We start from the raw sequence: 13,148 nt of genomic DNA on the forward strand, positions 1-13,148 counted from the left end.
TATAATTTACAGACTACAAGACTCACCTGTTTTAAGTATACAATTCTATCACGCCTGTGATCCCAGCACTTTGGGAGGCAGAGGCAGACGGATCACCTGAGGTCAGGAGTTCAAGACCAGCCTGACCAACATGGTGAAACGCCATCTCTACTAAAAATACAAAATTAGCTGGGCGTGGTGGCGTATGCCTGTAATCCCAGCTACTTGGGAGGCTGAGGCAGGAGAATCCCTTGAACCTGGGAGGCAGAAGTTGAAGTGAGCTGAGGTCGCGCGTTGCACTCCTGCCTGGGCAACATTGGCGAAATTCCATCTAAAAAAAAAAAATACAAAAATTAGCTGGGCATGGTGGTGGGCACCTGTAATCCCAGATATTCAGGAGGCTGAGGCAGGAGAATCATTGAACCAGGGAGGTGGAGGTTGCAGTGAGCTGAGATCGTGCCACTGCACTCCAACCTGGGAGAGACTCCGTCTCAAAAATAAATACATGTACAATTCTGGCTGGGCACAGTGGCTCACACCTATAATCTCAGCACTTTGGAAGGCTGAGGCAGAAGGACTGCTTGAGCCCAGGAGCTAGAGACCAACCTGGACAAGACCTTGTGTCTACTTAATAATAATGATAAGTAAATAAATAAATAGGCCAGGCGCGGTAGCTCATGCCTGTAATCCCAGCACTTTGGGAGGCTGAGGCGGGTGGATCACTTGAGGTCAGGAGTTCAAGACCAGTCTGGTGGTGAAACCCTGTCTCTGCTAAAAATACAAAAATTAGCCAGGTGTGGTGGCACGTGCCTGTAATCCCAGCTACTGGGGAGGCTGAGACAGGAGAATCGCTTGAACTCAGGAGGTGGAGGTTGCAGTGAGCCAAGATTGCACCATTGCACTCCAGCCTGGGGGAAGAAGCGAGACGCTGTTTCAAAAATGAATAAATAAATAAACAATTCCATTTTTTTTCTTTTGTAAATGTATAGAGTTATACAGTTGTCACCACAGTTCCGTTTTAGAACATTTCCATTACCCTAAAAGATTTCTTGGGCTTGCCGGGCGCAGTGGCTCAAGCCTGTAATCCCAGCACTTTGGGAGGCTGAGGCGGGTGGATCACGAGGTCAGAGATCGAGACCATCCTGGCTAACATTGTGAAACCCCGTCTCTACTAAAAATACAAAAAACTAGCCGGGCATGGTGGCAGGCGCCTGTAGTCCCAGCTACTCGGGAGGCTGAGGCGGGAGAATGGCGTGAACCCAGGAGGCGGAGCTTGCAGTGAGCCGAGATCGTGCCACTGCACTCCAGCCTGGGCGACACAGCGAGACTCCGTCTCAAAAAAAAAAAAAAAAAAAAAAAAAAGATTTCTTGGGCTTGTTTGCAGTCAGTTCCTGTTCCCACCGTCAGCCCCCAGTAACCACTGGCCTGCTTTCTGTCTCTATAGAGCTGCCTTTTCTGGACATTTCATAGAAAGAGAATCACACAGATGTAGTCTTTTACAGCTTGCATCTTTCACTTTGCATTATGTTTTTGAGCTTCATTCATTTTGAAGCATATATCAGTAGCTGATTCTTTTTTTATTGCTGAATAGTGTTGCATTATATAGCTATACCACATTTTGTTTGTTTACCAGTTGATAGTTGGATTGCTTCCACGTTTTGGCTGTTATGAATAACACTCCTATCAACATTCAGGTACAAATGCATTCATTTTCCTTTTCTCTGGGTAGACCCTTAGGAGCAAAATTGCTGTATGGGAAATTTGTGTTCAACTTTTTTGTTGTTGTTTTTAAGATGGAGTCCTGCTCTGTCACCCAGGCTAGAGCGCAGCAGCGTGATCTTGGCTCACTGCAACCTCTGCGTCCTGGGTTCAAGCAATTCTCCTGCCTCAGCCTCCTGAGTAGCTGGGATTACAGGCGCTCGCCACCACACCCAGCTAATGTTTTTATTTTTAGTAGAGTTGGGGTTTCACCATGTTGGTCAGGCTAGTCTGGAACTCCTCCTGACCTCAGGTGATTCGCCCACCATGGCCTCCCAAAGTGTTGGGAGTACAGCACCGTACCGGGCTGTGTTCAACTTTTAAAGAAACTGCCAAACTATTTTCCAAAGCAGCTGTACCACTTTACCTTTCTACCAACAATGTGTGAGGGTGCCAGTTTCTCTGCGACACTTGTTAGTGTTAGTCCTTTTTTATCCCATCCTACTACAGGACTTCTTTTTACAAAAAACACCCACCAATGCCCCGGCTCCATCCCAAACCAATTAAACCAGAAGCTTGGGGTCTGGGGCCCAGGCACAGGTGTTCAAAACAAAACAAAAACCTCCTGACTTTATTTATTTATTTATTTATTTGAGACAGGGTTTCACTCTTGTCACCCAGGCTGGAGTGCAGTGGCGCGATCTCGGCTCACCGCAACCTCCACCTCCCGGGTTCAAGGGATTCTCCTGCCTCAGCCTCCCGAGTAGCTGGGATTACAGGCATGCGCCACAACACCCGTCTAATTTTGTATTTTTAGTAGAGATGGGGTTTCTACATGTTGGTCAGACTGGTCTCGAACTTCCAACCTCAGATGATCCGCCTGCCTCTGCCTCCCAAAGTGCTGGGATCACAGGTATGAACCACCGCGCCCGGTCAACTCTCGACTTTAAAAGCTGCTAATGTGCAGAAGGTTTGGGAACCAGCAATCTAGCTTCAGATCTGAAGTTGTGTCCTCCAGGGCACTGAGAGAGAGCTCCAGCTGGCCAGCAGCCTCTCCCACACCAGGAAACACATAGGTGGGAGACAAGACACCCCCACAAGAAGGCATATGCAGGGACCCAGAGTAGACCGGCCTGCTGGAAGGTGAAATAGAAGGGGCCTGGGTGTGGGTTAGGTCAAGGAGTCCCAATTTCTGCTCAGTCCACTGAGATCCTGTCGGGGCACCTCCCATGACCTTAGGCATCTCTCAGGCCTCTGGGGAGATTAGGGAAGTATGACATTCTTGGCTGCAGACCAGCTCCAGATAACTCCGGCTAAATGCAAGGAAATGGGTGGTACCAGCAGGAAGCATAGAGCTTAGAGGCTCAGCTGGGGATTAGATCAGGGCTACAGAGTGCACCATAAAAGCTGCTCCTTCTGAAGGGTGTAGGGATGATGATAACACCCCATCTTGAATTCAACAAACATCTCATCTTTTTTTTTTTTTTTGAGATGGAGTTTCGTTCTCTCACCCAGGCTGGAGTGCAGTGGCGTGATCTCAGCTCACTGCAACCTCCGCCTCCCAGGTTCAAGTGATTCTTCTGCCTCAGCCTCTTGAGTAGCTGGGACTACAGATGCCCGCCACCACGCCTGGCTAATTTTTGTATTTTTAGTAGAGACGGAGTTTCACCATGTTGGCCAGGCTGGTCTCGAACTCCTGACCTCGTGATCTGTCCGCCTCGACCTCCTAAAGTGCTGAGATTACAGGCATGAGCCACTGCGCCCGGCCGTCTTGAATTCAGCAAACATCTATTGAGCTCTTTCTGTGTGCCAGACCCTGTGCTGGGCACTGGACATACAGCCAGGAATAAGTGGCAGGCTCCTGTCCCTGCCCTGGGGAGCTTACAGTCTACTGGAAGAAACAGGCAATAAAGAATTAAACAAACAGAATGACAGGTAATGACACAGGGGGGGCCTCTCTGTGGGGGTGACATTTGAGTAGGGGTCTGAGTAACTCTGCACAGGTATGTGTGTGGGACGATGTGTCTAGTGCAGAAAAGAATTAAGGAAAGCCTGAGGCTGAAGGCACTTGGTGTGTTGCCAACAGTGGTAGAAGACGGGCCTGGAGAGGAAGGTAGGCAGGAGCTAGATCACCTGCAGTGTTTACAGGGTTGTGGCCAGAGTCTGGGTTTTATTTTGTGTGTGATGGGGAGGATGTTGAGCAGGGTAGAAAAATTCTATGATTTCCACTTTTAAAAATATCACTTAGGTTGATGCAGAGAGACTAGACCTAGGAGAAATGGTGAGACAGGGAGATGAGGCAGGTTGTCCCTGTAATCAGTGAAAATGGCTTGGAGCGGTGTTGGTGCTGATGGAGAGAACTGTATAGATGTGGGGCATCTTTTCTTTCTTTTTTTTTTCGAGGCAGAGTCTCGCTCTGTTGCCCAGGCAGGAGTGCAGCGGCACAGTCAGAGCTCACTGCAGCCTTGACCTCCTGGGCTCAAGTGATCTTCCCACCTCAGCCTCTCAAGTAGTTGGGACTACTGGCGTGTGCTACCACACCTGGCTAATTATTATTTTTGTTTTGTTTTGTTTTTTTGAGACGGAGTCTCGCTTTGTCGCCCAGACTGGAGCGCAGTGGCGTGATCTCAGCTCACTGCAAGCTCCGCCTCCCGGGTTCACGCCATTTTCCTGCCTCAGCCTCCCGAGTAGCTGGGACTACAGGCGCCTGCCACCTTGCCCGGCTAATTTTTTTGTATTTTAGTAGAGACAGGGTTTCACCGTGTTAGCCAGGACGGTCTCGATCTCCTGACCTCGTGATCCGCCCGTCTTGGCCTCCCAAAATGCTGGGATTACAGGCGTGAGCCACCGCACCCGGCCTAATTATTTTTTGTAGAGACAAAGTCTCACTATGTTGCCCAGGCTGGTCTTGAACCCCTGGGCTCAAGTGATCCTCCCGCCTAAGCCTCCCAAAGTGCTTTGATTACAGGCATAAGGTGGGGCATCTTTTGGAGTTAGGGACACCGGGATTTGCTGATGTGGGGTGTAACAAAAAAAGGAAGTCAAGGATGACTCCTATATTTTTGACTTGAGCACTGGGTAAAGCTGGTGCCATGACGAGTGATAGAGAAGCTTGGAAAAGGAGCAGGTTTGGTACTTACTGGGGTTGGAGGGAAGCTAAAATATGGATCTAGCTGGGTGGAAGAGAGGAAGAAGGCCAGAGGGCGGTGACATCCTCATGATTCCTGGCTAGGGGCTGGCAATCCTTGTTAGACCAAAGCCTGCATTATGTGGAGGACTCCAAAGACTGCAGTATTAGGGCACGTGGAAAAATTCGAGTTGGATTATGTTGGCCACTTCTTGTAACATTTCGGCAGGTCCTGCAGAAAAGGGACAGGCTTGGGCTGAAGATGGTGGCCTATCCTTATTATCAAAGGAAAAAATCCCTACCTTTGGGGCCCCCTCCCTTCACTTACTTTGAAATGTTGTGACTGGCCTATGAAATCCAAACATCTAGACAGCACTGCTATGGATCCTCCACCTCTTCCTCAAAACAAGTAGAGGCTGGAAAGCCCACGTGGAGTATAATGAAAGCACAGACGGTTATGAGGCTTAGAGGACCACAGAAAGAGGGCCGCATGAGTCAGTCAGCTAGCAGACTGACAGAGGCATAGAAACTGGGAAGGAGGGTGGGATATGAGGAAGAAAAGAAAAGGGAAGTCAGAGAGAGAGTGAGCTGCCCAAGGTTGACATCCAAGCCCGGATGGAGAGGCACCAGGTGTGGGGATACAATGCCCTAGAACCGAGGACCCTGGGAAAGCCACACCTCGTACGGAACCTTAGAATCCTTGAGTTTCAAATCCGGAAGTGACTTCAGACACCAAATGGCCCATTCTTCACACAGAAAAGGGACTGGTCTTCAAGGAGGAAACTGGAAAGAAAGAAGAAAACAACAGTTCTCCCAGCTTTAGAAATCACGGAAAGTCAGTCCACAGCTTTGCCCTGGCTGAACTCAGCAAGCCCCACTCCTTTAGATCCCTTTTTCCCATTTGGTAAATGTCCAGCCCTCATGCAGACTGTTTTGTCCAGCTGCATTCTGGAAACAGATGATCATTTCGCCTGTCTGGAGAGATGTAATCGGGGTCTTCCTGGCCTGATATCTGTCCTCAGATACTCCTCCTCTCATTCCAACTGGGTCCCCTGTCACACGTCCCCAGATGCGGCCATGCTGACCAACACAGGCACATGAGCTGTGGTGTTCATGAGCTCAGGCACAGTGAGGAGAAGGGGGTCACTTCCTGAGAGGTAGCGTGGGTGGGCATTGGGGGTGGGGAATGGGCAGGAGAGGAGATGGGCTGACGCAGCTTCTCCAAGCCATGCAGAGATCCAAAGAAAACAGAGCTGAGGCACAGCGGGGGAGGAGGGAGCCAGGGCAGTGCATGTTGACATGGTGGGCAGCAATCCAGCTTGGCCTTCTGTGGTCAGTGGAGCCCGTGTTTACTTACTTGGACCAGTTATTTCCTCGTACTGAACCTCAGTTTCCGAATCTGCAAAACAGGGTCAATAATAGCTATCTCAAGGCATTGCTGTGAGAGTTAAATGGGATAATGAAAAACAGAGAGAGAGAGAGAGAGAGAGAGAGAGAGAAACCTAGTTAAAAGCATGGGCTCTGGGGCCAGACTGACTTGAGCTTTTAACTGCTGGGCCTCGGTTTCCTTATCTGTAAACTGAGGGTGATGATACCTATCTTGTAGGATGTTATGAAGTGGAAGTGAGTTAATATTTAGAATCAGTTTCTGTCCAAGTGTGGTGGTATGTAATCCCAACACTTAGGGAGGCCAAGGCAGGCAGATCGCTTGAGACCAGGAGTTTGAGATCAGCTTGGTCTACAGTGAGATTCTATCTCCACAAAAAATCTTTAAAAGTTAGCTGAGCATGGTGGTACATGCCTATAGTTCCAGCTACTTGGGAGGCTGAGATGGGAGGATTACCTGAGCCCAAGGAGGATGAGGCTGCAGTGAGCCATGATCATGCCACTGCCTTCCAGCCTGGGTAACAGAGTGAGACCCTGTCTCAAAAAAAAAAAAAAAAAAGAAAAAAAGAAAAAAGGAAAAAGCAAAAAGCACTTTCTGTTTGTTAAGCAATTGTTACAACTATTAATACTAATAATCAGGCCAGGCACGGTGACTCATGCCTGTAATCCCAGCACTTTGAGAGGCCAAGGCGAGAGGATCGCTGGAGCCCAGGAATTCTAGACCAGCCTGGGCAACAAAGTGAGAGCGCTCCACCCCGCTAGGTTCCGCGCTAACTTTATCACTTTAAATCCTCACTGCCACCCAGGGAGGTAGGTAAGTACCAGATCATCCCATTTTACAGATGTGGAAACTGAGATTCAAAAAGTGTTTTTTTTTTTGTTTGTTTGTTTGTTTTTCAGAGACAGGATCTTGCTCTGTTACCCAGGCTAGAGTACAGTGGCACACCGTACATCGTAGCTCACTATAGCCTCGAGCTCCTGGGCTTAAGCGATCCTCCTGCCTCAGCCTCCTAAAGTGCTGAGATTATAGGCATGAGCCACCATGCCTAGCCCAGAAAGAGATTTTTCATTTCCTCTGGAACAGGGGTTGGTAAACTATGGCCTGTGTGCTAACTCCAGCCCCCAGCCTGTTCGTTAGATATTGTTTATGGCTGCTTTCATGCTAAAGTGTAGTAGGGCTGAGCAGCTGCGATAGAGACCACAGGGTATGGAAAGCCTAAAATACGTACTCTTTGGCCTTTTCAGGAACAGCTTGCTGACATTTGTTCTAGAAAAATGCAGAAACGGCCGCGCACGGTGGCTCACGCCTGTAATCCCAGCACTTTGGGAGGCCGAGGTGGGCAGAGCACGAGGTCAGGAGATCGAGACCATCCTGGCTAACACGGTGAAACCCCGTCTCTACTAAAAATACAAAAACTTAGCCAGGCCTGGTGGCGGGCGCCTGTAGTCCCAGCTACTTGGGAGGCTGAGGCAGGAGAATGGCGTGAACCCGGGAGGCGGAGCTTGCAGTGAGCCGAGATCACGCCACTGCACTCCAGCCTGGGCGATAAAGCAAAAATTCCGTCTCAAAAAAAAAAAAGAAAAAGAAAAAGGCAGAAACAGGACTTTGCTATCCTAGTTCCTTTACAGGAACAGCTTGCTGACATTTGTTCTAGAAAAAGGCAGAAGCAGGACTTTGCTATCCTGGTTTTTTTTTTTTTTTTTTTTTTTTTTTTACCTGTATTGCTGTGCTGGGTACACAACTGAGGCTGGAAAGACATTTCTTTCCTGTCCCTCTGAGTGCTGGGAAGCCTCTCCTTTGCTCTTCAAAGCCAGGGATGAAGCCGGGCACAGTGGCTCATGCCTGTAATCCCAACACTTTCAGAGGCCAAGGTGGGAGATTCCTTGAGGCCAGGAGATGGAGACTAGCCTGAGTAACATAGCAAGACCTCATCTCTACAAAAAAAAAAAAAAAAAAAAAAAAAAATACAAGCATTAGTCAGTTGTGCTGGTGCACGCCTGTAGTCCCAGCTACTCTGGAGGCTGAGGTGGGAGGATTGCTTGAGCCCAGGAGGGCAAGACTGCAATGAGCCAAGATTGGACCTCTGCACTCCAGCTTAAGAGGCAGAGCAAGACTCTGTCTCAAAAGACAAACAACAACACAACCAAGAGTGAAAGTGCGAAGGAACTTGGGGATTTGGCTCTCTCCATGTCTCAAGCCCAGTGATGAGGACTCGAGGCGGCTGCCAGATCCCATCCCACACGGCACACCTGCTGACATCACTCTTACGTGTGAGGGTTGTGTGCACCATGTTTCACAGGAAAAGGGAAATCCATGTAACAAAGATGGGCAGGTTGAGTGGGGAAGGCCCTGGATTCAAGACCAGTGACTGTACCTTCTCCTCTCCCAGCCCAGGTTAGGGCTGTATTTATTTATTTATTTATTTAGAGACAGAGTTTCACTCTTGTTGCCCAGGCTGGGGTGCAATGGTGTGATCTCGGCTCACTGAAACCTCCGCCTCCTGGGTTCAAGTGATTCTCCTGCCTCAGCCTCCCAAGTAACTGGGATTATAGGCACCTGCTTCCACATTTGGCTAATTCTGTATTTTTAGTAAAGATGGGGTTTCACCATTTTGGTCAGGTTGATCTTGAACTCCTGACCTCGGGTGATCCACCTGTCTCAGCCTCCCAAAGTGCTGAGATTACAGGCATGAGCCACTGTGCCCAGCCAGTAAGGGCTGTGTTTAGGGTCAATTGAACTGAGGCTAACATGGTACAGGAGGAGATAAAGGATCTGGGTTGGCATAGGGATCACCTGCTGCCCAAGGACATTCAAGGACTTCAAACCAGTTCAATCACTCAGTAAATATTTATTCAGTACCTACTATGTGCCAGGCATGGTTCTAGGCACTAAGGACACAGTGTTGAACAAAATTCCAGCTCTTACAGGGACAGACAACAAACAAGAAAGAAAATATTCAATAGTAATAAGATCTATAAAGAAAGTAAACCAGGCTGATATGATTGAGAACAACTAATAGATAGGCAGGCAGGGAAGGCCTCTCTGAAAAAGCATCATTTAAACTGAGACAAAATGCTGGGGGTCATGGCTCATGCCTGTAATCCTAGCACTTTGGGAGGCCGAGGCGGGCAAATCACTTGAGGTCAGGAGTTCAAGACCAGCCTGGCCGACATGTGAAATCCCATCTCTACTAAAAACACAAAATTAGCTGGGCGTGGTGGTGCCTGTAATCCCAGCTACTCAGGAGACTAAGGTAGGAGAATTGCTTGTACTCTGGAGGTGGAGTTTATAGTGAGCCGAGATCGCACCACTGCACTCCAGCCTGGGTGACAGAGTGAAGCTCCTTCCCAAAAAATAAATAAATAAACTGAGACAAAATGACAAGGAAGATCAGGTGGAAAAGCATTCCAGGTAGAGGGAACAGCAAATGCAAAGGCCCTGAGCAAGAAGAACTTGAACATTCAAGGAACAGAAAAACCAGTGTGACTGGATTTGAATGCAAAGGGCAAGAGAGGTGAGAGGTGAGCGAGAGAGAGGAGGCCCTATCACATGCTGGGGAATCAGGGTACTGAGGCAGGAGTCTTTTCCAGTATAGTGAAAAGTCACTATGGCTGACAATGCTAATGATTGTAGCTAACATTTTTTGAGCCCTTAGGAAATGCCAAATACTTATTAAACCCTTTCAATGCATTAACTCATTTAATCCTCACAAGCAATCCTAAGAGGGAGGTGCTTGGATTATCCTCATCTTAAAGATGAGGAAACTGAGACCCAGAGGGGTTAGGCCACTGGCCAGTGAATTGCATGTAAGAGATAAAAATGATACAAAGATGAAGCCCAGATTTATCTGGGTACACAGCTGAGGCTAGAAAAGCCTTTTTTTCCCGTCCCTTTGATTGCTGGGAAGCCTCTCCTTCACTCTTCAAAGCCGGAAGAGTGAGGCCAGGTGAAGTGGCTTACGCCTGTAATATCAGTATTTTGGGAAGCCAAGATGGGAGGATCTTTTGAGGCCAAGAGATTGAGACCAGCATGGGCAACATAGCGAGAAATATTTCAGCTAAGAAAACGAGAGGAAGCCTGGGCACAGTGGTTCACACCTGTAAACCCAGCACTTTGGTAGGTCAGCAGTTCGAGACCAGCCTGGCCAACATGGTGAAACACCATCTCTGCTAAAAACACAAAATAAGCCAGGCGTGGTGGTGTGCGCCTGTAATCCTAGCTACTCCGGAGACTGAGGCGGGAGAATCGCTTAGAACCCGGGAGGTGGAGGTTGCAGTGAGCCAAGATAGTGCCACTGCACTCCAGCCTAGGTGACAGAGTGAGACTCTGTCTCAAAAAAAAAAAAAAAAAAAAAAAAGAAGAAGAAGAAAGGCCAGACGCGATGTAACACCAGCACTTTGGGAGGCCGAGGCGGGTAGATCTCTTGAGCTCAGGAGTTCAAGACCAGCCTGGGCAACATGGTGAAATCTCGTCTCTACGAAAAATACAAAAATTAGCTGGGTATGGTGGCACATACCTGTAGTCTCAGTTACTCAGGAGGCTGAGGTGGGAGGATCACCTGAGCCTGGGGAGGTTGAGGCTACAGTGAGCCATAACTGCACCACTGCACAGCAGTCTGGGCAACAGAATGACACCCTGTTTCAAAAAAGAGGGAAAAAAAGAAAGAAAATGAGAGAAAACAGCCAGGCATGGTGGTGCACACCTGTAGTCCCAGCTACTTGGGGGGCTGAGGCGGGAGGATCGCTTGAGCCCAGGAGTTGGAGATCAGCCTGAGCACATAGTGACACCCTGTCTTAAATAAATAAAATAAGGCCGGGCGCGGTGGCTCAAGCCTGTAATCCCAGCACTTTGGGAGGCCGAGATGGGTGGATCACGAGGTCAGGAGATTGAGACCATCCTGGCTAACACGGTGAAACCCCGTCTCTGCTAAAAAATACAAAAAACTAGCCGGGCGAGGTGGCGGGCGCCTGTACTCCCAGCTACTCAGGAGGCTGAGGCAGGAGAATGGCGTGAACCCGGGAGGCGGAGCTTGCAGTGAGCTGAGATCTGGCCACTACACTCCAGCCTGGGCAACAGAGCAAGACTCCGTCTCAAAAAAATAAAAATTAAAATAAATAAAATAATATTTTTTTGTTGTTAAAAAAAAGAAAGGGCCAGGTGCACTGGCTCATGCCTGTAATCCCAGCACTTTGGGAGGCCAAGGCGGGTGGACCACCCGAGGTCAGAAGTTCAAGACCAACCTGGCCAACACAGTGAACTCCTGCCTCTAAAAATACGAAAATTAGCTGGGCATTGTGGCGGTGCCTCTAGTCCCAGCTACTCGGGAAGCTTAGGCAAGAGAATCACTTGAACCTGGGAGGTGGAGTTGCAGTGAGCCGAGATCGTGCCACACTACACTCCAGCCTGGGCGAGAGCAAGACTCCACTGCACAAAAAAAAAAAAAAAAAAGAAAGAAAGAAAGGAAACTAACATCCACCAGGTTTTCTGCTTGAGCCAGGCTCTAGGAAGGTTACTAGAGTTCAAAGGAACACAGATGCTTCCTCCTCTGGATACTCTTAACACTTTCTCTGTTCTCCCTCTCCACCTTTTCTGCTTTGTTTGCTCGTGGTATGTGCCCCTAATTAAGATAGCTAGCATTTATTTAGCACTAATGGTGTGTCATGTACCATGCCCATTTATTCTTGAAATAACCTTAAATTATTGTTTCCATTTTAGGGTGAGGAAATTGAAGCTCTGAGTGCCTAAGCAAGGGATCAATGTCACACACCTAAGAACTGACAACATGGGATGTAAACTCTTGTCTGTCAGACACAAGGGTCTAAGTACACAACTACTGGTCTATAATGCCCACTTTCCACTCTTCCATGAACACTCTACAGATTCCGTCATAGCAGCCACAGAACTGCTTCAACCTCTACTTCCTGTTAAAGAGGATTCATAATAGTGCCAATCTGACAGGTTGTTAAGGTTAAATAAATTACCTAGAATTCAGATGACCAGCTGTAAGGTTTGCCAGGTTTGAGTGGGTTCCCAGGAATGGTTTCAAAATGAGGATGGCTGGGTGTGTGGCTCACGCCTGTAATCCCAGCACTTTGGGAGCCCAAGGCAAGAGGATCACTTGGGCCCAGGAGTTCAAGATCAGCCTGGGCAACATGGTGAGACCCTGTCTCTACAAAAAAATACAAAACTTAGCTGGATGTGGTACTACCTGCCTGTAGTCCCAGCTACTCAGGAGGCTGAGGTGGGAAGATCACTTGAGCCCAAGAGGTGGAGGCTTCAGTGAGCCTTGATTGCACCACTGCACTCCAGCCTGCGCAATAGAGTGAGACCCTGTATCAAAACAAAACAAAACAAAAAGCCAGGCATGGTGGCACATACCTGTGGTTCGAGCTACTGGGGAGGCTGAGGTGGGAGGGTCATTTGAGCCTGGAAGGTCAAGGCTGCAGTGAGCCATGATCATGCCACTGTATTCCAGCCTGAGCAACAGAGCAAGACCCTGTCTCTAAAAAAATAAATAGGTGGCCGGGCACGGTGGCTCACGCCTGTAATCCCAGCACTTTGGGAGGCCAAGGCAGGTGGGTTGTCTGAGGTCGGGAGTTTGGGACCAGCCTGGCCAACATAATGAAATCACATCTCTACTAAAAATACAAAAAATTAGCCGGGCGTGGTTGTGGGCGCCTATAATCCCAGCTACTCGGGAGGCTGAGGCAGGAAATTGCTTGAACCTGGTAGGCGGAGGTTGCAGTGAGTCGAGATTGTGCCATTGCACTCCAGCCTGGGCAACAAGAGAGAAACTCTGTCTTAAATAAATAAATAAATAAATAAATAAAATAAATAGGCTGGGCATGATGACTCACACCTGTAATCCCAGCACTTTGGGAGGCTAAGGCAGGCAGATCACTTGAGGGCAGGAGTTCGAGACCAGCCTGGCCAAAATGGCAAAACCCCGTCTCCACT

At 48.6% G+C, this 13,148-nt stretch overlaps 1 long non-coding RNA gene across 2 annotated transcripts in view; it reads right to left on the minus strand.

Annotated features, from left to right (window-relative positions):
• Positions 1 to 13,148, minus strand: part of LOC139358445 (uncharacterized) — a 27,925-nt gene continuing 14,777 nt past the window's right edge. Inside the window, exons 2-5 of one of the 2 annotated variants that reach the window (XR_011613292.1) lie at positions 6,162 to 6,203; positions 5,133 to 5,587; positions 4,818 to 5,036; positions 1 to 310 (exon numbers count right to left, since the gene is read on the minus strand). This is a non-coding gene — a long non-coding RNA (uncharacterized lncRNA). Of the gene's footprint in view, positions 311 to 4,817; positions 5,588 to 6,161; positions 6,204 to 13,148 lie in introns of both variants that reach the window. The other variant, XR_011613291.1, reaches the window with a different exon arrangement.

This window comes from Macaca nemestrina, chromosome 15, assembly GCF_043159975.1.
Source record: "Macaca nemestrina isolate mMacNem1 chromosome 15, mMacNem.hap1, whole genome shotgun sequence".
Lineage (NCBI taxonomy): Eukaryota > Metazoa > Chordata > Mammalia > Primates > Cercopithecidae > Macaca > Macaca nemestrina.